The 22,433-nt window shown below is 43.3% G+C and overlaps 1 protein-coding gene across 5 annotated transcripts in view; it reads left to right on the top strand.

Annotated features, from left to right (window-relative positions):
* The first annotated feature begins 15,530 nt into the window (after positions 1 to 15,530).
* slco4a1 (solute carrier organic anion transporter family, member 4A1) overlaps positions 15,531 to 22,433 on the top strand; it is a 205,568-nt gene continuing 198,665 nt past the window's right edge. For 3 of the 5 annotated variants that reach the window (XM_068048427.1, XM_068048432.1, XM_068048428.1), the window contains exon 1: positions 15,557 to 15,742. The gene's annotated coding sequence lies outside the window, so the exon portion shown is untranslated. Of the gene's footprint in view, positions 15,743 to 22,433 lie in introns of all 5 variants that reach the window. The other 2 variants (XM_068048429.1, XM_068048430.1) reach the window with 2 other exon arrangements.

Here is a 22,433-nt window from a genome sequence, read left to right as displayed (position 1 = left end):
TTACTACGTTAAAGGTGCTATATACATGAAAGTCGTTCTTGTTGTTTAGCATAACTTCCCTTGCTTTTGTGTTCTATGCTTCTACTTATAAAGACAAGTATCCTGTATGCTTTTTTACCAGACTTATCAACTTGCCCTATCACCTAATTTGCCCAGCTATCAAGCAGTTCATGTTTTATCAGAAGGAACTTATTCTGAAGAAAGAATCTCCCACTCAACACTTCAAAATCACAATTCAGTTCTCTTTATTTTCTTCACTTTTAGAAGATTTTTCTTTGCACGTTGAGTTCTGACAGCTTATGAACCAATGTCTACAATTGGGGAATGCAATCATACAAGGAATTAGTACATTTGAGTTGAAATGGTAAAAATTACTGAAGCTTATTAACTATATATTTTCTCAGGTTATTGAATGTAGCTTACAATCTGGAGCTCAAGCCCTTTCTACATTAAAGTTTTCTGCTCATTTCTATTGATTTTTATTTGAACAACATTGCATGTTACAATCAGTTTACTAAAACAATAAGCTAACATTTTAAACTTCCTGAACTCAATTCATGCATTACAGTAAACCTCTAGATAGCACAGCTGCAAAAAGGAGCAAACAGAATCAGATATGATGGTAACAGAATTTTTTGGTGTTAATAACACAATTACTATTTATCTTTGTAAATATGAGTATCCTTGACACTTTAGTCTGGAATTGCTGCAGGCTTTTTCCTATCAGCTGCTATAACTTTGGCGTCAAATTGGTGGAAAATCTTGAAGATATGGCAAAAAATGATAGAAAAATCTGCAGAAATCCTATGTAAGTTCTGCCCCTGGAATTCTAATTTGCCCGCTCCCATTTGATAATACATATACAAATACCTAACACATACCTATTGAGCATGTGTCTAGGTGCCTGTGTGGCCTGATATATTCTGGTAAATAGCTAGGAAGTTGAGTGAGGAATACCATGCAAAGTACAGAATTATCCTACCATTTTCTCCTTTTGCGCTGGTTCATCCATCAGCAGGAGCCGTTACAACTTCCCATTTTCTCTCAATACTTTTAACAGAGAGCCAGTGCCATTTTTTATGGCAACTGCTCTTTCACGTCAATATATATTAGGCTAATTAATGGAAACCTGCAATTACCACTGAACCTTTTTACTGAAGTGCATTGTTAGGGGAGTGAGTTAACTGTGCCACACTCTGTCTTCAGTTGTGGACAGTGCAAGTCTTCTTGTTAACCAGCTGGAGTGTAGGGTTTACTATTCAGTGTGTCCAGATTTTTTGTTATTCTTTCCTGGGATGTGGGCATCGCTGGCTAGGCCAGCATTTATCGCCCATCTCTAATTGCCCTTGAGAAGGTGGTTTTGAGATGCCTTCTTGATTCGCTGCAGTCCATGTGGGGCAGGTACTGCTGTTAGGAAGGGAGTTCCAGGATTTTGACCCAGTGACAGTGAAGGAACGGCGATATAGTTCCAAGTCAGGATACTGTGTGGCTTGGAGGGGAGCTTGCAGGTGGTGGTGTTCCCATGCATCTGCTGCCCTTGTCCTTCTAGCTGGTAGAGGTCGTGGGTTTGGAAGGTGCTGTCAAAGGAGCCTTGGTGCATTGTTGCAATGCATCTTGTAGATGGTACATACTGCTGCCACTGTGCTTCCGTGTTGGAGGGAGTGAATCTTAGTGGATGGGATGTCAATCAAGCGGGCTGCTTTGTCCTGGATGGTGTCGAGCTTCTTGAGTGTTGTTGGAGCTGCACCCATCCAAGAAGTGGAGAGTATTCCACTCCTGACTTGTGCCTTGTAAATGGCGGACAGGCTTTGGGGAGTCAGGAGGTGAGTTACTCACTGCAGGATTCCTAGCCTCTGACCTGCTCTTGTAGCCACGGTATTTATATGACTACTCCAGTTCAGTTTCTGGTCAATGGTAACCCCCAGGATTTTGATAGTGGGGAATTCAGCGATCGTAACGCCATTGAATGTCAGGGGAGATGGTTAGATTCTCTCTTGTTGGAGATGGTCATTGCCTGGCACTTGTGTGGCGCGAATGTTACTTGCCACTTATCAGCCCAAGCCTGGATGTTGTCCAGGCCTTGCTGCATTTCTACATGGACTGCTTCAGTATTTGAGGAGTCACGAATGGTGCTGAACATTGTGCAATCATCAGCGAACATCCCCACTTCTGACCTTATGATTAAAGGAAGGTCATTGATGAAGCAGCTGAAGATGGTTGGGCCTAGGACACTGCCCTGAGGAACTCCTGCAGTGATGTCCTGGAGCTGAGATGATTGACCTTCAACAACCACAACCATCTTCCTTTGTGCAAGATATGACTCCAACCAGCGGAGTGTTTTCCCCCTGATTCCCATTAAATCCAGTTTTGCTACAGCTCCATCACATACTCGTTCACATGCTGCATGATGTCAAGGGCAGTCACTCTCGCCTTACCTCTTGATTTCAGCTCTTTATTCTATGCTTGAATCAAGGCCGTATTGAGGTCAGGAGCTGAGTGGTGCTGACAGAGCCCAAACTGAGCGTCACTGAGTAGGTTATTGCTAAGCAAGTGGCGCTTGAGAGCACTGTCGACGACACCTTCCATCACTTTAATTAAGAGTAGACTAATGGGGCAGTAATTGGCCTGGTTGGACTTGTCCTGCTTTTTGTGCACAGGACATATCTGGGCAATTTTCCACATTGCTGGGTAGATGCCAGCATTGTAGCCTAATGCCAGCATTGTAGTCTAAGCTTGCATGGCAACAGTCTGAGATTCCCCTGCAGCACTCAGATGTTGGGTGGGTGCTGCTTATGTTGCAATACATGCTGCAATATCAGCCATCAGATGCTGTATCATTGTTGGGTCCACAAGTCTGTGAACTAAGTGGGTCACCCCTTCCAAGCCAGAAAAGATGGGCTCCAAGCTCTGCACAAAGCCCTCAGACAAGTTGGTGCTGGATTCCTCCATGTTCCTTGATATTGACTTTCTGGCTGACGTCCCAATGTACCAAGCATTTTGTTTTGTCCACCCATCAGTGTTCATTTGTATGCTGTCCCATCGAAATGCTCATCTGAGGCCTCTGCAGTGAAACACAGATGCCAGGTGATAAGCAAGGGGGTGGAATGCTATTAGGGGTAGGTGGAAAAGTGGAGTAATCAGTTCAGCCATGAACTTATTGAATGGTGGAGCAGCTCGAAGGGCCAAGTGGCCTACTCCTGCTCCTAATTTGTATGTTCGTATGCACCTCACTCTCTGAAGAGCTGACTGCTGCATTGTTCTTGCCCCTGCCTTGGCGACAGCCTTTTGTGCCTGATGTCTCACCATGTGCAGATTCCACGAACAATCTATCCCCTAAGATACAGGCAATGTGAGTATTTGAGCTAGAGGCTGCAAGTAATGGTATGTCTTTATCATCACTCCCTTCTTGTTGTTCCTCTACTGCCTGGCCAGCTTGCACTTCTTGGATATCTGAAAGGAAAAATATATAAGGTTTTGGTCTGGGGATGGGGGAATCAAAAGGAGTATGCTTACACCAACTGCAATGTCTGAGAGGCTGGTAGAGACAGATTCAATTGTGGCTTTCAAAAGGGAATTGGATAAGCAGCTGAAGATAAAAGATGTGCAGCATTACAGGGAAAGGGCAGGGGAGTGGGACTAGCTGAATTGCTCTTCCAGAGAGCAAGCATAGACATGATGGGACAAATGGCCTCCTTCTGTGCTGCAAACATTCTATGAAGCAGCTTGTAAATTAGAAGACAGTGTGAGATGAGGGGGAGGTTGGATGAGAAGGACAATTAGGTTTGAGAATGCAGTTATCTTCAATGGTTTCAACCCCCCCACTGACCATGGCCTCAGCAATGGGGTTCTAATAATGCCCAGCACCACCTCCTTCATGGGGTTTAGGACATGCAGGCACATCCATCCCCCTCATATCAGCTTCGGCTGCCTTCAGTTGTGCGCCACCTTGTCCTGTAAGAGAGAGGGAAGTACGTCAGTGAGTGTTGTGCAATCTGTTTGGCTGATGTAGCTGTCATGGTTGACTAGGTGGCAGAATATGAAAACTGTGAGATGTGGGTGTAAGGCTTGCATCATTACTATGTGTGTGAGGGTGAGGTGAAGCATGTTAGTTACGAAACCTGATTTATAGAGATTGGTGATAGCTGAGTGATGGGGGTGTGGTAACTTGAGCAATGTCTGAGGCTAGTGATGCAGTTGGCAGGATATGGCATTTGAAGATATATTCACTGACCTTCAGCACTCGTGTGAAGTCATTGAACTTCTTACGGCACTGCATTCAGGTCCTCGGGGCTTGACTACTGGCATTGACCTCCATGGCTATCTGCTTCCACTGCCTTTTGAGCACGTGTCTGGAGGGCGTCTTGCCCTTCTTCAAATACAGGACCTCTTTCCTGCTTTCCACCTCCTCCACTAAGGCCTCTAGTGCAGTGTCCGAAACCCTTGGAACCCACTCTCTGCCCTTATTATGCCATTCTTTACTGTTTCTCCGGTCAGATTCACTTTCTGAACAACTGCAAGCACCTACTCCATCCATAATGCACCCTCCCTTTAAAAGGTGCAGGCTAACTTTAAGCTGTATAGGCTAGCTTTAAGTGGTGCAAGCAAGTTACAACTTTGGGCCTGCACACAGCAATTATTCAAAAGAGTAAACAGCATGAAATTTGCATGTTGCCTCGGTTACATTGAACCAGCATAGGTTAATCGTGTATCGTAATCACCATACCCACTTCTATCCAGATTAGATCCTGTAATGTCTGGAAACCAATTTAAAAATAGCACAAGAAATTACTCTTAATACTGTTAGTTTTATTGATGTCAACTTTAACATAATGATTTTAAAATTCACTATAAAAATATGTAAGATATTGGAAAGAATTTAAGTGCAGGATATTGTGTTGAAACATAGAAAAATAGGAGCAGGAGTAGGCCATTTGGCCCTTCGAGCCTGCTCCGCCATTCAATCCGATCATGGTTGATCATCCAAACTCAGTAACCTGTTCCCGCTTTCTCCCCATATCCCTTGATCCCATTAGCCCAAAGGACTATATCTAACTCTTTCTTGAATATATTTGATGATTTGGCCTCAACTGCTTTCCGTGGTAGAGAATTCCACAGGTTCACCACTCTCTGGGTGAAGAAATGCCTCCTCTCAGTCGTAAATGACTTAGCCCTTATTCTTAGACTGTGACCCCTGGTCCTGGACTCCCCCACCATTGGGAACATCCTTCCTGCATCTAGTTTGTCCAGTCCTGTTAGAATTTTGTAGGTTTCTATGAAATCCCCTCTCATTCTTCTAAACCGTAGCGAATACAAGCCTAATCAACCCAATCTCTCTTCATATGTTAGTCCTGCCATCTCAGGAATCAGTCTGGTAAACCTTCGCTGAACTCCCTCCATAGCAAGAACATCTTTCCTCAGATAAGGAGACCAAAACTGCACACAATACTCCAGATGTGGTCTCACCAAGGCCTTGTATAATTGCAGCAAGACATCCTTGCTCCTGTACTCGAATCCTCTCGCTATGAAGGCCAACATACCATTTGCCTTCTAACTGCCTGCTGCACCTGCGTGCTTACTTTCAGCAACTGGTGCACAAAGACATCCAGGTCTTGCTGCACCTCCCCCTTTCCCAATCTATAGCTGCTCAGAGAATAATCTGCCTTTCTGTTTTTGCCACCAAAGTGGATAACCTCACATTTATCCACATTATACTGCATCTGCCATGTATTTGCCCACCCACTCAACCTGTCCAAATCACACTGGAGCTTCTCTGCATCCTCCTCACAGCTCACACTCCCACCCAGCTTTGTGTCGTCTGCAAACTTGGATATATTACATTTAATTCCCTCATCTATATCATTAATATATATTGTGAATAGCTGGGGTCCTAGCACTCATCCCTGCAGTACCCCACTAGTCACCGCCTGCCACTGGGAAAAAGACCTTTTTATTCCTACTCTTTGTTTCCTGTCTGCCAACCAGTTCTCTATCCATGTCAGTAACTTACCCTCAATCCCATGTGCTTTAATTTTGCATGCTAATCTCATATGTGGGACCTTATCAAAAGCCTTCTGAAAGTCCAAATACACCACATCCACTGGTTCTCCCTTATCTATTCTACTAGCTACATCCTCAAAAAATTCCAGTAGATTTGTCAAGCATGATTTCCCTTTCTTAAATCCATGCTGACTTTGTCCGTTCCTGTCATTGTTTTCCAAGTGCTCTGCTATTACATCTTTTATCATGGACTCTAGGATTTGACAGTAATATGACTGCAGGAAATAGTTGGACTGTGATGTTTGATATAATCAGACATTAGGAATTGAATTTGCATTTTTGATAACAGTGGCTATCAAGATAAAACTCCTGTCAGAATTTTCAGAAATGGCTTTGAGGTTTTTTCAGCACATCAGTACTGCTGCAGATTTTTATGTGTCAAAAGTTGATTTGCTGAATGTTAAAGTGTTACAGTGTTATCATATCTGTGTCAGCCATTGCTCAGTTGATAGTAATCTTGCCTCTGAGTCAGAAGGTTGTTGGTTCAAGGCCCATGCCAGAGATGTAGAACAAAAAGTCTAGGCTGTCACTTGAATGCAATACTGAAGGATTGCTGTTTTTCAGATGAGTTGTTAAGCTGAGGCCCTTATCTACTCTCTCAGGTGGATGTACAAGAGTACGTGGCACTATTTAGAAAAAGTGCAATGGAAGTATTCCTGGTGTCCAGCCAATATTTTTTCCTTGATCATCACAAAAAAGGGATTATTTGGTCATTATTATATTGCTGTTTGTGGGAGTTTGCTGTGTGCAAATTGGCTGCTGCATTTCCTACATTGCCCACAGTGACTACACTTCAAAAGTATTTCATTAACTGTAAAGCACTTTGGAATGTCCTGAGGTTGTGATACGTGCTTGTGATCTTGCCTCCAGAGTTCATGCTTTGGGTTTTGTTTTTATACTGTGTGTTAAAATGCTTAAGAGCAGCCTGTAACTTACTAATGCTACTGTCCCTGTGTTTTTTCACTGCGTTGATGGCAGTTATTGGGGAGTCAAGAGGATTTGCTGTACCATCTGACAACAGCTCTTGGAACCTGTGAAAAGTTGGTCACCAGCAGAACTTGAGTTTACGTTGGCAATTTGCCATCAGTAACACTGAACACTGATGCCTGTCATCCACAGTACAGCATGAGCATAAAAGTGCCACCTACCCTCCTAATCCATAACACAGTACAAGACAAAACATGCTACACAAATGCAAGTCTATGTTTTCTTTCTTACATCTGATTTGTTTCATGCCATTCACTACATTTTGTAAATAATGGGCAGCATAGAGCACACTTCAACTTTTCTGTGGTCTATATTTTCATGTTGTCTGACAAGTAGAACTATTAAAGTTCCAAATTATAAACATTTAGAAACTTATTTGCAAGCTTCCCAGTTAATGGTTAAAAGCAACTTAAGTGAATGTCTGCAAGTCATGTTTTTCAAGGTGCCAATGTTTTAAAATATTGATTCTCAGGATAGGAATGGCACTGACAAGGCTGGGTTCATTCAGCGAGCGGGACACAGTGAGAGCAGAGCCTGAGCACAAAGAGACCAGGAGACAGAGCGAGAGTTCATTCAGCGAGCCGGACACAGCAAGAGTGGAGCCAGAGCACAAAGAGACCGGGAGACAGAGCGAGAGTTCATTCAGCGAGCCAGCTTACCTTCCGGGAGCAGTCCAGGCGCGCCAGAGTTTTGAAAGAAAAATGTCAACAGTGACATCACAGGAAAGCTGCAAGGTGATTGGTTGGTGCATAGCAGCTGTTAGGGAATAACTCTCAATAACTGGTTTCGTAACTAAAGTAAAGAGAAAGGTTGACAGTTCTTTTTAATATAGTAGGTAGTGTTTTTTGTGGGGGGGGGGGGGGGCGGAATCAAGGTACCTAGTGTAATTTAAGGGAGTAAAAACAGAGTGAAAAATAAAAAAGTGTCATCACAGGAAAAACCGTAAGTTCATTGGTTGGTAAATAACTGCTAATTTGAATTACCTATTCTAAGTTGAATTCAGATTAAAGGTGAATAGGAGAAATATTTTACAGATTAAAAAACTAAAGACCATTCAGAAATTTAAAAAACAAATTAAAATCTAATTAAATAAAATAGAGATGCAGGGCCAGGCGATGTGTTGTACCTGCATGATGTGGGAGCTGGTGGACCCCATTGTGGTTCCTAGTGACCACATCTGTAGCAAGTGTTGGCTGCTCGAGGAACTCCGGCTCAGAGTTGTTGAGTTGGAGTCTGAGCTTCGGACACTGCGACGCATCAGGGAGGGGGAGAGTTACCTGGAAGCTGTGTTTCAGGAGACAGTCACACCCCTTAGATTAACTACCTTGAATTCGGCCAGTGGTCAGGGACAGGAGAGTGTGACCAGGAATGAGGCAGGTAGAGGGATTCAGGAGGTAGTGCTGCAGGAGCCTCAGCCATTGTCCTTGTCCAACTGGTTTGAGATTCTTGCTCCCTGTGTGGACGAAAGCAGAGACTGTAGGGAGGATGAGCAAACTGACCACAGCACCGTGGTACAGGGAGCTGCTCAAATGGGGGGAGAAAAGAGAAATGTAGTCGTAATCGGAGATAGTATAGTTAGGGGCATACACACTGTTCACTGGATTGGGAGACTTGAAGGCTGTGTTGCCTACCTGGTGCCAGGGTTCGGGATATCTTATCTGGGCTGCAGAGGGACTTGGAGTGGGACGGGAAAGATCAGTTGTCGTGGTCCACGTTGGTACCAACGATATCGGTAGAGCAAGGTTAGAGGTTCTGCTGAGGGAATATGAGCAGCTAGGGGCTAAATTAAAAAGCAGAACCAAAAAGGTAATAATCTCCGGATTACTACCTGAGCCACGAGCAAATTGGCAAAGGGTCAACAAGATTAAAGAGGTAAATGCGTGACTCAAAGATTGGTGTGGGAGAAATGGGTTCGAATTCATGGGACATTGGCACCGGTATTGGGGAAGGAGGGAGCTATTCTGATGGGACGGGCTCCACCTGAATCATGCTGGAACCAGAGTCCTGGTGAATCGCATAACTAGGGCTGTAGATAGGGCTTTAAACTAAATAGTGGGGGTGAGGGTTCAGTTACATGGAAAAACAGGAAGTTAAAGGAGAAGGTAGGAGTGCAGGTTAGTGATGAGGCTGATTGTTACCAAACTGCAAGAAGTATACTGGTTAAACCAGAAGAGAGAAATAATAAACAGGCAAATAAAGCATCAGTGCTGAGGGACAGGTTAGGGGGTATTGCCCAAATAAGAGTTCCATATACAAATGCACGGAGTGAAAGAAATAAACTAGATGAACTGCAGGCACAAATTCAAATGGAAAATTATGATGTGGTGGCCATTGCGGAGACGTGGCTGCAGGATGGTTGGGACTAGGAACTAAATATACCTGGTTATAAAGTTTACAGGAGGGACAGGGAAAATGGCAGAGGGGGTGGAGTAGCCTTACTGATGAGAAATAATATCACCTCATTGGTGATTGGTCAGGCTGACTTTACCGGGATGAGACAGAGACTGTCCACGGTAAACTGGGTAGATCTGTTAATGGGTCAAACGACTGAAGAACAGTGGAGAATATTTAAAGAAACATTTAACGAAATACAGAGCGAGTATATACCCCTGAGAGGAAAAAACTCCACTTCACAGAGAAAACAGCCATGGACAACTAAAGAGATTAGGGATAGCATAAAACAAAAAGAAATGGCTTACAAAAATGCAAAACGCAGCACAGATCCGGCCGAATGGGATCGATACAAAGACCAGTAAAGGGTCACAAAGCAGCTTATAAGAGCTACTAAAAAGAGATTATGAAAGGAAACTTGCAAGGGACATCAAAATAAATAACAAGAAATGTTTTAGTTAAATAAAGGGAAAACAGGTGGTCAAGAGCAATGTAGGCCCAATAAAAGCTGAAACTAGAGATATTGTCATTGATAAAGGGGAAATGGCAGACATATTGAACAATTACTTTGCCTCAGTATTTACAGTTGAAAAGGAGGATAACTTGCCAGAAGTCCTGAAAAAATTAATAGCCGATAGGGGACAGGGACTTAATAGAATTAATGTAAGTAAATCATCAGTAACAAGGAAATTAATGGAACTAAAGAGTGAGAAATCCCCAGGACCTGACGGTTTCCATCTGAGGGTGTTAAAGGCAGTAGGTGAGCACATTGTAGATGCTCTAACTATAGTCTTTCAGAGTTCCCTAGATTCAAGAGTGGTCCCTCTGGATTGGAAAGTTGCGCATGTCACTCCACTTTTTACGAAGGGTGAAAGGGGGAACCAAGGAAATTACAGACTAGTTAGCCTGACATCTGTGGTGGGCAAGTTGCTGGAGTCTATAATCAAGGATAGGGTGACTGAACACCTAGAAAATTTTCAGTTAATCAGGGACAGCCAGCATGGATTCATTTTGGGAAGGTCATGCCTGACAAATCTCATTGAATTTTTTGAAGAGGTGACTAAGGTAGTGGACAGGGGAGTGTCCATGGATGTTATTTATATGGACTTCCAGAAGGCATTTGATAAAGTCTCACATAAGAGACTGTTAACTAAGGTAGAAACAAATGGAGTTGAGGGCAAATTATTGACATGATGAGAAAGTTGGTTGAGTGATGGGTGACAGAGAGTGGGGATAATGGGTAAGTACTCCGATTGGCAGGATGTAACTAGTGGTGTCCCGCAGGGATCTGTGTTGGGGCCTCAATTATTCACATTATTCGTTAACGACTTGGATGATGGCATAGTAAGTCATATATCCAAATTTGCTGATGATACAAAGTTAGGCGGCATTGTAGACAGTCTAGATAGCATAAAATTGCAAAGAGATATTGACAGACTAGGTGAATGGGCAAAACTGTGGCAGATGGATTTCAATGCGGGCAAGTGTGAGGTTATCCATTTTGGACCAAAAAAGGATAGGGCAGGGTACTTTCTAAATGGGAAGAGGTTAAGTACAGTGGATGTCCAAAGAGACTTGGGGGTTCAGGTGCATAGATCTTTCAAATGCCACAAGCAAGTGCAGAAAATAATCAAAAAGGCTAATGGAATGCTAGCCTTTATATCTAGAGGATTGGAGTATAAAGACACCGAGGTTATGCTGCAGCTGTACAAAACCCTGGTTAGACCCCACTTGGAGTACTATGAGCAGTTCTGGGCACCACACCTTAGGAAGGATATATTGGCCTTGGAGCGAGTGTAATGTAGGTTTACAAGAATGATACCTGGACTACAGGGGTTAAGTTACGAGGAGAGATTACACAAATTGGGCCTGTTTTCGCTAGAATTTAGAAGGTTAAGGGGTGATCTGATTGAAGTCTTCAAGATATTAACAGGAAAAGACAGGCAAGATAAAGATAAACTATTTTCACTGGTTGGAGATTCTAAAACTAGGGGGCATAGTCTAAAATTTAGGACCAGACCGTTCAGGAGAGATGTTAGGAAGCACTTCTTCACGCAAAGGGTGGTAGAGGTTTGGAACTCGTTCCCACAAACAGCAGTTGAAGCTAGAACAGTTGTTAATTTTAAATCTGAGATAGATAGATTTTTGTTAAGCAAAGATATTAAGGGATATGGGCCGAAGGCAAGTATATGGAGTTAGGCCGCGGATCAGCCATGATCTCATTGAATGGCGGGACAGGCTCGAGGGGCTGAATGGCCTACTCCTGTTCCTATCTTCCTATCCTAGGACCATGCCTAGTGGTCTTGAGAAGATCGTGGTGAACCATCTTCATGAACCATTGTAGCCCTTGTGATAATTTTTCATATTTTTTTCCATTCTTGGCATCTCTATTTGCCCTGAAAGGTGATGATGAGCCTTCTTCTTGATCCAAAGTGGTTTGATATAACTGAATGGGTTGCTAGGTCACTTTTTCAGTGTTGTGGTTAAGACACAAAGAAAGAAGAGAAACACACCCGGGTTTATATAATGCCTTTCACAATCTCAGGATATCCCAAAGCACTTTACATCAATGAAATACTTTGAAGTGTTGTCACTGTTGATGTGGGACTGGAGTCACATATGGGCCAGTCTGTGTACAGGTGGCAGGCTTCCTTCCCTAAATGACAATGAACCAGGTGGGTTTTTACAACAACTTATCAGCTGCATGGTTGATATTACAAATACCAGTTAAATATTTCAAATTTTTTTTAAGAAGCAACTTCAAATTCTCATACCTCCATTGTTGTACTCTAAGTTGGTCCCCTGGATTCATTAGTCCAACCTTTGGATTACAAGCTATAACCATTACCGTACTGTAGCCTGGTGTACCTATAATAATGTTAGATGTTGTTAAATGGAGAATTCCTGGAATGGTGTGAGATTTGGAGGAAATATTGGACATGATAATCATTTTGAGGCATTATTGGTTTAGCCTCAGTGTCAGAGGTCAGGGGCTGGAGCTGCAGCTGGGTAGATTGTTGCAGTGCTAAGAGCAGGGAGTTGTCCTCTATGCCCCTGTCAATAGTTATCCCTCAATCAACACTACTAAAAACAGATTTGTGGGAATTTACAATATGCAAATTGTCTGCTGCATTTCCAATATTACAACAGTGACTACACTTCAGAAGTACTGTAAAGAACTTTGGGAGGTTCTGAGTTTGTGAAAGGTGCTATATAAATTTTTTTAAAGGTTGGCAGACAGGAGTAGGATTCATTCAGTAATGACTGAAGACATTAAGAGAACTGTCCCTCAGCTGAACTAATGCAGCCTATGATATTTATTAGGACTTGGGGAAAAACCCAAAATCAATCTCATACTGAAGAGTAACTAGCAAGTTTGAAATGATGTTAATGCAAAGGGTTAATTGTTATTGCTTTTTGGGCTATATAAATGTGAAGATTTTAAGTGGTGGGCACTGTAATAGGCTGAACTAAATTTATATTTTTTTGTAGGTAGCACTTGCCTGTGCAGTTTTCCACATTCTTCAAATGTCCAAAATTAAAGAAATAGCAAGTACTGAAAATATAAGGGATGGTAGATACAAAACTGTGGCTGAAGTCCATACATGAATTTCTTGATTTTGCCTGTGGACTGGTGTGCACTGCCATGACGACCAGTTGCTACAGCAGCTTGCCAACAGGATACAATGTCAAAACAACAACTCACAGCGTCACTTAGCAGCTTCGCATGCAGCACTTGTGGCAGAACCTGGTTCTCAAGAGTTGGCCTTCACAGCCATCAGCAAAGGTTCACCAAGAGAAGACACCCCACCCCCATGTATTGTTTGCTGCATGTCCATCATCTTTGGTAGCTGGAAGGTTGCCAACCACAGATTATGAACAACAATTTATATTTATATAGTGCCTTTAATGTAATAAAATATCCTCAGGTGCTTCACAGGAGCATTACAAAACACAATACGACAACATGGAGCCACATGAGGAGACTTTTGGTCAGATGACCAAAGTTTCTTCAAAGAAGTAGGTTTTAAGAAGTGTCTTTTCGGAGGAAAACGCGGGAGAGGTGCTGGGAGGGTATTCCAAACCTTAGGGCCTAGGCAACTGAAGGCGGAACCAAAGGTGGAACAATTAAATTTGGGGATGCTCAAGAGGCCAGAATTATATGAGCGCAGCTATCTCAGAGGGTTTTGGGGGGCTGGAGGAGATTACAGAGATAAGGAGGGATTGGAAAACAAGGATGAGAATTTTAAAATCAAGATGTTGCTTGACTGGGAGCCAATGTAGTTTAGTGAGCACAGGGATGATAGGGGAATGAGACTTGGTGCGAGTTAAGACATGGGCAACAAAGTTTTGGATGACCTCAAGTTTATAGAAAGTAGGATGTGGGAGACCAGCCAGGTTTGCATTGGAATCATCAAATCTAGAGGTAACAAAGGCATGAATAAGGGTATCAGCAGCAGATGAGTTGAGACGGAGTGAGGTTGGGTGATGTTAAGGTGAAGTTGAAAATAGGTTGTCTTATTGATGGCACAAAAATGAAGTCAGAAGCTTCTCTTGGAGTCAAATGTGACACTGAGGTTGCAAACAGACTGGCTTAATCTACCCAAATTGCCAGGAAGAGTGATGGAGTCAGTAGCGAGGGAATGGAGTTTGGATTGGGGACCAAAAACGATGGCTTCAGTCTTCCCAATAGTTAATTGGAGGAAATTTCTGCTCATCCGGTGCTGGATGTTGGATAAGCCATCTGATAGTCTAGTAACAGTGGAGGAGTTGAGAGAGGTGATGGTGAGGTAAAGCTGGGTGGCACAGCATACATGTGAAAACTAACACTGTGCTTTTGGGTGATGTCATCGAGGGGCAGCATGTAGAAATAGGAGGGGACCAAGGATAGATCTTTGGGGGACACCAGAGGTAATGGTGCCGGAGCAGGAGAGAAGCCATTTCAAGTGATTAATCATTGCCAGACAGATAGATAAACACGGAACCAGGTAAGAGCAGCTCCACCAGCTGGATGACAGTGGAGGGGTGTTGGATGAGGATGGTGTGGCCAACTGTGTCAAAGACTGCTGACAGGTCAGGAAGGACAAGGAGGGAAAGTTTACCATTGTCACAGTCACATAGGATTTCATTTGTGACTTTGATAAGAGCCGTTTTGGTACAGTGGCAGTGGTGGAAACCTGATTGGAGGGATTCAAACATGGAGTTTTAGAAAAGATGGAAATGGATTTGGAAGGTGACTACACATTCAAGGGCTTTGGAGAGGCAAGAGGTTGGAGATGGGACAGTAGTTTGCAAGGGTGGCTCGGTCAAGGGTTAGTTTTTTGAGGAGAGGGGTGATCACAACAGTTTTAAAAAGGAGAGGTGGTGGTGAGAGAGAAGGGTTAACAATATCAGCTAACATGGGGAGCAGGAGGAGAAGTTGAGTGGTCAGCAGTTTAGTGGGAATCGGATCTAGGGAGCAGGAAGGGGGGTTTCATGGACGAGCTGCGTTCAGAGAGATCATGAGACGAGATAAGAGAGAAACTAGAGAAAGGTGTGAGTTCAGGGCTTGGGTGGGGGGAGGAGCATTAGAGGAAATTATGCCAGGTAGGCTGGTGGAAGGGAGGGATGCGACAGAGGCAACTGTTCGGATGGTCTCGATCTTAGTGACAAAGAAGTCCATGAACTCTTCACACCTATTGTTGGAAGGGACAGGGGAGAGGGGTTTAAGAAGATGGTTTGCAGTGGAGAATATCTGGGGATTACCTTTGCATTCCAGGATGATCCTAGAATAATGATAAATCGTGATAAATATAAATATTTTTGGTTGAAAAAATTGTAATCAAAACCTACTGCATCAAAAAATGCTACAGTGGAACAAAAAGTAACAATTCCATAATGCATACATTGTATTTGCTCGGTCATAAAAGATTTCCCCCGAGAGAATAGGTTTTTTTATTGTAAGAAGAATTGCACATTTCTCCCACTTGGGTTCTGCCCACATCACCGGCCATGCATGGATGATAGCAATGTCACTTAATCGATTATGCAGCCTGTGATTGGTTGGCAGTCGTAACGCCATGAACGTCATCATTGGTCGAGCCGGCTGTCAATTATCGGCTCCAGGGCTCCATCTGCCCTTTGCTTCATGAATGAGAGTTTGGACCTGAACATGGACAAAGCGTGAACTCAACAGTGAGCTTTACATGTGAGTCTCTTTTCACTTATCCAGATTGCGACTTTTAGCCAGTTACACGCACTGATCCGAAAAATAACACACCCTGTGATGGAAACAATGGCAAAATCAACCCACCTACCACCAATGGAGGTAGAATTATTTATTAGAATTTGCAACGTAGTGTTAGAATAATGCGGGCTTATCTTATCCTTTGTTTACTTGTGTTTTGACGCTTGGGTTCTTTAAAATTCGTTGTATGCGCTACGTTTGTTTTTTGGATGGAATGTGATTGTGAACATGTTGCTGGCAGGTTTGTATCAAGATATTTAAATACATTGTTACAAATGGATCCTTATTCTTCTAATACATTGGTGTCTTTTGTAATCTTCAGGAAGGTTTTGTGCAGAAATGCTAGTTTTAAAATATTACCATAAAAAATCAATGGTAATAAAATGCGATCTGAAGAGTAGCAGCATCAGAGTCATCTGGCCTTTTTAATTTTACGCTATTTCTGCGAGCGACATAGGGCAGTCAGTTACTGGGGTTATTATCGGTCACACCTGCTAGATTCATTCCAATGCAGTTTAACAGGCGACTGGGAATGCTCCAAATAATGGTGTGCATGCCCTGATAACATCACTCTGTGTAATAATGGTAGCAACAATCTAGAGAGAATAATCCCGTTCTGTAGGTGCATTCCTGTTGTTGACATGCAATACTACAGCACGCATGTGTTCACTCAGCACTGGTTGGCAGCGTAATTTATTTCCATGAGACAGTTTTACGAAACCGCTTTGACATTGCAAGAAATGAATCATCGTTGTGGAGTGCAAAGTGCACTGGCTCATTTATTTCCCCTAAACCATATAAGGCGGCTTTTTTTAAATGTTAAAGTCTTTCCTCTTGGCCTATGGCGCAACCATATTTTTCGGCTGGGTAAAAAAAAAATACCAGAATTAACCCTTTGGGGTATCTTTCATTTGAATATGTGGTTATTTCCCACCCGGAACACACACACACACTCTCTCTCTGGCTCAATATCCTGTGTTATATTTGTAACTTTAGGGTGGAGCTGTTCACACTTCTGAATTCAAATGAGTTGTTACCATAAGCTTCACATTATCTATCTATTTTTATTCAGGTGTATTTACACAGATGTGTGGAAGGGTAAAATAAATGTGGATTAGCTTGTGAAGAATAAGTAATGTCCACTGAGAAATTAAATTCCATTAAGGCTGATGAAAAACAATGTACTATGTATGAACTACAATATTGTGGAAATATTTTCTGTACAGTATGGACCTAGGAAAAGCAGAAGCTCTTAGGAGAAAGTCAAGCTGGCATTTGGATTGCACTGTGGCTTCCACCTTTGCCACCTCTTTGACTGGTGTTGTATTCTCTGTTGTACTTCTGCTATTGCCTGCTCCTGTGGGCTCAGTTTGCTTCTTTTGGAATTTTTCACTGTTCAGATATCTCTGATTTGCTCCAGCTGGTTCCAAACAGCTCTGGATTTTGCTCCCATGCTGCTGAATGATCTCTGCTTTGCCACTATCTGCTTGTTTGCTGACCTTGACCGAAATTTGATTTCCAGGTATTGACACCTTGGCCTAGACCAAAGCTTTGCACCTGGCTCTACTTTCCATCAGCTATTCAGCCTCAACCACCGCAGTTGCAGTGTCCCGCTATTACCAAGTGACACCTTGGTCTCTTCCTCCTTACTGCTTTGGTAACTTGTCCTTTGGATTTCTGGCCTAGGTCTGTCATTTTATGCCCTGCCATGCAGGAGTGGGCTGGAGGTGGGTGGGGGCACGTGGGGGTGGGGGGCGGAGGGGGTTGGTGGTGGTGGTGGTGATCGTAAAATTGTGTGGGAAAGGGTGGGGGTGGGAGGTGCCGTTCCTGTTACCTTCCCACTTACGCTGCAATTTTATGAGGGGCAGTGGAGAGCAATGGTCCGCCTGTCCATGGCCAATTATGGCCCTTAAGTGGCCAATAACAGTGACAGGTGGGTGGCTCAGGCCCTCCAGGAGCCTGGTAAATAAAACTTGGTGGCCTCTTTGCAGGCTGGGTGGGGCCCTCCTGATCGGGCACCTCACTGAATTACATTCTTTCCCTCACACCCCAGCTGACAACCCTTGCATCGATGGGCCTGGCAGATTATCCCCGGCGAGGCCACACAAACTTAACCTTTTTCCAGGGCCAGTGTCCCTCTTGCTCCATTGCCTGGCTGCAGTCCCAGCAGTTGGCCACTGCTCCCGGTGGTGCTGCTGGGACTGAGAGCTGCCATTCCGCTGATTGGCTGGCAGCTCTTGGAGGTGGTACTTCCTGACTCAGAGGAGCGGAAGTCCCACCTGAGGCCAATTAAGGGCCTGGGCCATGTAAAATTATAGCATGGCTTCTAAGCCTGGCGAAGGAGTGCTCGCCCCTGGCTTTTTGGCCTGTGGGCGGAGTCTCCTGCCCAACGAAAAATTCTGGCCCCAGTTCCACTTCTCTTGGCCTCTCCTTTCAAAAATTTGTTGTAAACTGACACCTGCACCCCCACCCAGTCCCATCCAAAGATATCCTGCCTCCTTTCCACTTTCAGGTTCAGCCTGTGGGTTTCCTCATCCTCTGATTTTTATTTCCATTTTAACTGCCCATAATCCCCCTCCCCTCCCTTTTAAATTCACTGCTGTCTGTCTTCTCAAAACCTCTCCCTCTATTATAAACTCTTCTACCCATATCCATACTCAATGTTGCAATCTTCTACGTTATGAGAACTGGCTATTCTGACCCTTTTCTATCATGCACAATCTACAGCCCCTTATTCTTGTCCAACCCCATTTACCTCTCAGTCTGCCCCTCAAAAAAAAATAGTTTTCCTCTTGCCCCTTCACTTGCACACCACTTAAAATGTGCTTTCCAACTCTCAACTTCCTAGCCTATGGGTATCAATTCACCATGACACATTTTCAGTCATTGATTAGCTCAGCCATTCCTTTAGGATCATAGAATGGTTACACCTAAAGGAGGTCATTCGGCCAATGAAGTCCATGCTGGCTCTCGGCAAGAACTATTTCATAAGTCCCACTCCCTGCCCTTTCTCTGTAGCCCCAAATTTTTTTTTCCCTTCGGGTGCATATTGGTCAAGTAAGGAGGGGGTCAAAGGACTCCCCTCTTTTCCCCCTCCTTATTTGAACACAACAGGTTTAGTTCTTTTTTGAAGTGGATGGACTGGCTAATTGAGTAGGTGCTTGATTGTATCCTTGCTATGATCATAACAAGAAGCAATCGGACAGATTTTCTTGAGTTTGACAAAGAAAGAGGATAACTTTATTGTGCTTAAACTGAACTAATAAAAAATAATAAGCTTCACTCCAACTCTCTCATACACACAAATAGGTTACGGGGAGGAAGGGTAGATTGGTCAAATTAGAGTCCATAGAAAAAAGGGATGTAGAGTCTGCAGAGTTTGGTGATTTGGCTGGCTTCGAGTGAATTTGGTGGTCCTGAGGCTTCCAGTTTGGAGATAGATGACTGATTTGGTGGGTCTTTTGGAGACAGTGATGTGGATGATTTCCTCGAAGGGGTTTCTGGTTGTAGCTGGAGTATGCAGAAGTGGTCAGTCAGCAGGCAGGGTTTAAAACTTTCAAGCTGGAATGGGGGGGGGGGGGGTGCGGGGTGCGGGAGAGAGAGAGAGAGAGTGAGAATGGGACCCCCATTTGGGTCTGCACTTGTCAGAAGCCAGATGCTTCTCAGCCTGCTGCAGAGAAACACCAGCATAAAACAGACAGATGCCGGGGGAAGGGCGGGGGGGGGCTTGTCACGTGACAGTCACCCAGTGATTCAAGCATGGTAGTTAGCACTGTATTTCTTGCAACTAAAACAGCCCATGCCTCGGGATTTCTTTCTCGCAACCAGGTTCCCATTGCTCAAGTAAAATTCTGATGCCTTGCTAATGGGAACAGGCTGTTCCCTTAAATTCCTAAAGTCTTGGTTCTTGCTGTGATTGGGCAGACTCTTCGTCTCCAACCTCACAGGCCTTACAACGCAGGATACAGTGTTGCAAATTAGATAGCCATCTTAAGCTGCTAGCAAAGTCACCATTATCTGTTCCTTTCAATTTCTTAAAAAAAAATATGAATTCAGGTCTCCAGTCTGTGGATTTAAAAAAAAATTCACATAAATTGTGCACAGAATTGAACACAATCAGTTGAGGCCAAACCAGTGTTTTATAAAGGTTCATTGTAACTTCCTTGCCACCTTCAGCAATTTGCGCACATATATTCCCAGGTCTCTGTTCCTGCAACATCTTTAGAATTGTACCCTTCACTTTATATTGCCTGTCCTCATTCATCCTGCCAAAGTGCATCACGCTACACTTCTCTGCATTAAAATTCATCTGTCACGTCCACCTTTTCCACCAGCCTGTTTATGCCCTCTTGCAATCTATCACTATCTTTCTCACTGCCACTCTACTTCCAAATTTTGTGTCATCTGCATATTTTGAAATAGTGTCCTGTAAACCCAAGTCCAAGTCATTATTCTAGATCAAGTGGTCCTAGTACTGTCTACAGGAACCCCACTGATTTCAGACTGAAGGAAGGTAAACAATTGTACACCGCTATTGTTTCCTGTTATTCAGCCAGCTTAATGTCGATGCTGCCACTGTCTTTTTATTCCATGGATCTCTTCAGCTTTGCCGATACGCCTATTACGTGGCACTTTATCAAGCATCTTTTGGAAGTCCATATATATCACATCAACCACACTACCCTTCTCAACCCTGCGTTTTTTGATACAGTATCAAGTTGGTCAAACATGATTTGCCTTTAACAAATGGTGCTGGATTTGCTTAATTAATTCACACTTGTGGAAGTGATCTCCACCTTGAATGCCCTTGTCCCCAGAAAAACAACTTTACTCTCTCCTAGCCTGGATTTTGTCCTTCGTGTGATTCCCACCATCATTCGCAGAGTATCTAATGCACAACTTGGTTTAGCCTTCTATCACCAGATTAGGTTGGACTACATGGTGTTATTGGGCTCTGCCAAAACTGCCTACTGCTCCGGCATTATCCTGGAGAGCAAAGATAATCCCAGCTTCTGTTTCCACGATCTAGAGTCGTGTTTGAAGTACATGTTGCATGGCCTCAATACCATTTCAGTTGGATCCAGTTGATTGTTAAGGCTGACATTATAGCCAGTTTCATAGTGGTTTCAAAGAAGATACATAATTCAGTATGTTTAATGTTAGGATAAGGTAGCAAGTTTGTCTTTACTTTTTCAGTTTAAAGAGAAATTAATTGAATTCTCATCTTTTTACAGATCCCTTCATGGCTTTGCCCCTCCCTATCTCTTTAACCTCCTCCAGCCTTACAACCCTCAGAGATATGTGCACTCCTCCAATTCTGGCCTCTTGTGCATCTGTGATTTTAAACGTGCTACCATTGGTAGCTGTGCCTTTAATTGCTGAGGCCCTAAGCTCTGGAATTCCCTCCCTGAATTTTTACGCTTTCACCTCTTCCTCCTTTAAGATGCTCCTTTAAACCTACATCTTTGACCAAATATTTGGTCATCTGTCCTTTTGTGGTTTGATGTCAGTGTGTGTTTGATAATGCTCCTGTGAAGTGCCTTGAGACATTGTATTATTTTAAGGCACTATAATAAGGCACTTTAATACACAAGTTGTTGAAATATTATGGAATGTAGGAACGCAATCCAGTGTACAATGCAAGTACTATACCCAGTTCACCACACAGGTTTTTATGCTAGCAAAATAGTTAAATCTGTACTTGTTATGAGATGTGTTCTTTTCACCCATTTCTTTACCGCCAGTCTGTTGGAGATGTTAGATATTGGGCCAAAGTTTGCTCTTGATGGTGAATGAATGACAGCTATTCATTAGCTACTCACAGAGTATGGGACTTTGCACCAGATTTTACTGTAATTACAGAGCCATTTCAGCACAACAGTCTCTACAGGGGATCAGAATCTGTATGAACAGGGAAAACAATTGCGTATCTCCTTAACCTATCAGATTGAAGAATTGTCAAAGGGCAGTGCAGACCTGGAACCAGGGAGTGTCAGAATAACTTTATCCAGGCCCGGATATTGTCTTAATAATAACAGAGCTCACGTTATTATGTAGTAAATCGGATAGCAACTTCTGGAGTACACACATGCACAGTTAAATGTGGAAATCTGGAAGTTGTGTTCCAAGTTAGCTTGCTCCTCCACAGCCTGTGCTATAACACTAGCTTGTCGATTCGATTCTGCATTGAAGTACATGCAAGAGTATGAAATTGGGGTACTCAAAAGATGGACGAAACTTTGTGGCAGCCCTCTTCGCAGTGAGCAATGAGAGCTGGTCCTGTGCCACTGACTGCATAATCCTGGCCATAATGTCAAGTCAGATACAGGGAAGTAAACAACGATGGGATTAAGGGAGAGAGAGAGAGACAGAAAAAAATAGATCTCCAACAATAATTAACATCTGAAGGAATGAGGCTCCACACCAGTTTTATTATTAACACAAAATCTGGGCCTGGATAGAAGTTAATTTTCAGTGTTGGAGGGGTTGTTTGGCAGCAATTAAGACTTACGGCATTAAAAATTTACTTATACTGGAATAGAGAAGCCCTAACTTTCTCTCACAAGTTGAGTCTGTATGTGTATGTATATATGTGTGTACATATCACGTAGTACTGCAATTTCATGCTGTTGATTTGAATGCAGAGTTTCTTGGCATTCTCGTGCAGCTTTTGGAGGAGCAGGGCAACTTTGACGATCATATTTAACTGCTTATGTGCAGACACCTGAAATTGTTGTCTGATTTATGCTTTACCAGTGAGCACTGTTGGCTT

The sequence above is a fragment of the Heterodontus francisci genome, chromosome 16 (genome assembly GCF_036365525.1).
Source record: "Heterodontus francisci isolate sHetFra1 chromosome 16, sHetFra1.hap1, whole genome shotgun sequence".
NCBI lineage: Eukaryota > Metazoa > Chordata > Chondrichthyes > Heterodontiformes > Heterodontidae > Heterodontus > Heterodontus francisci.
Note: the sequence above shows the minus strand (reverse complement) of the source record. Positions and strands in the feature narration are given on the sequence as shown.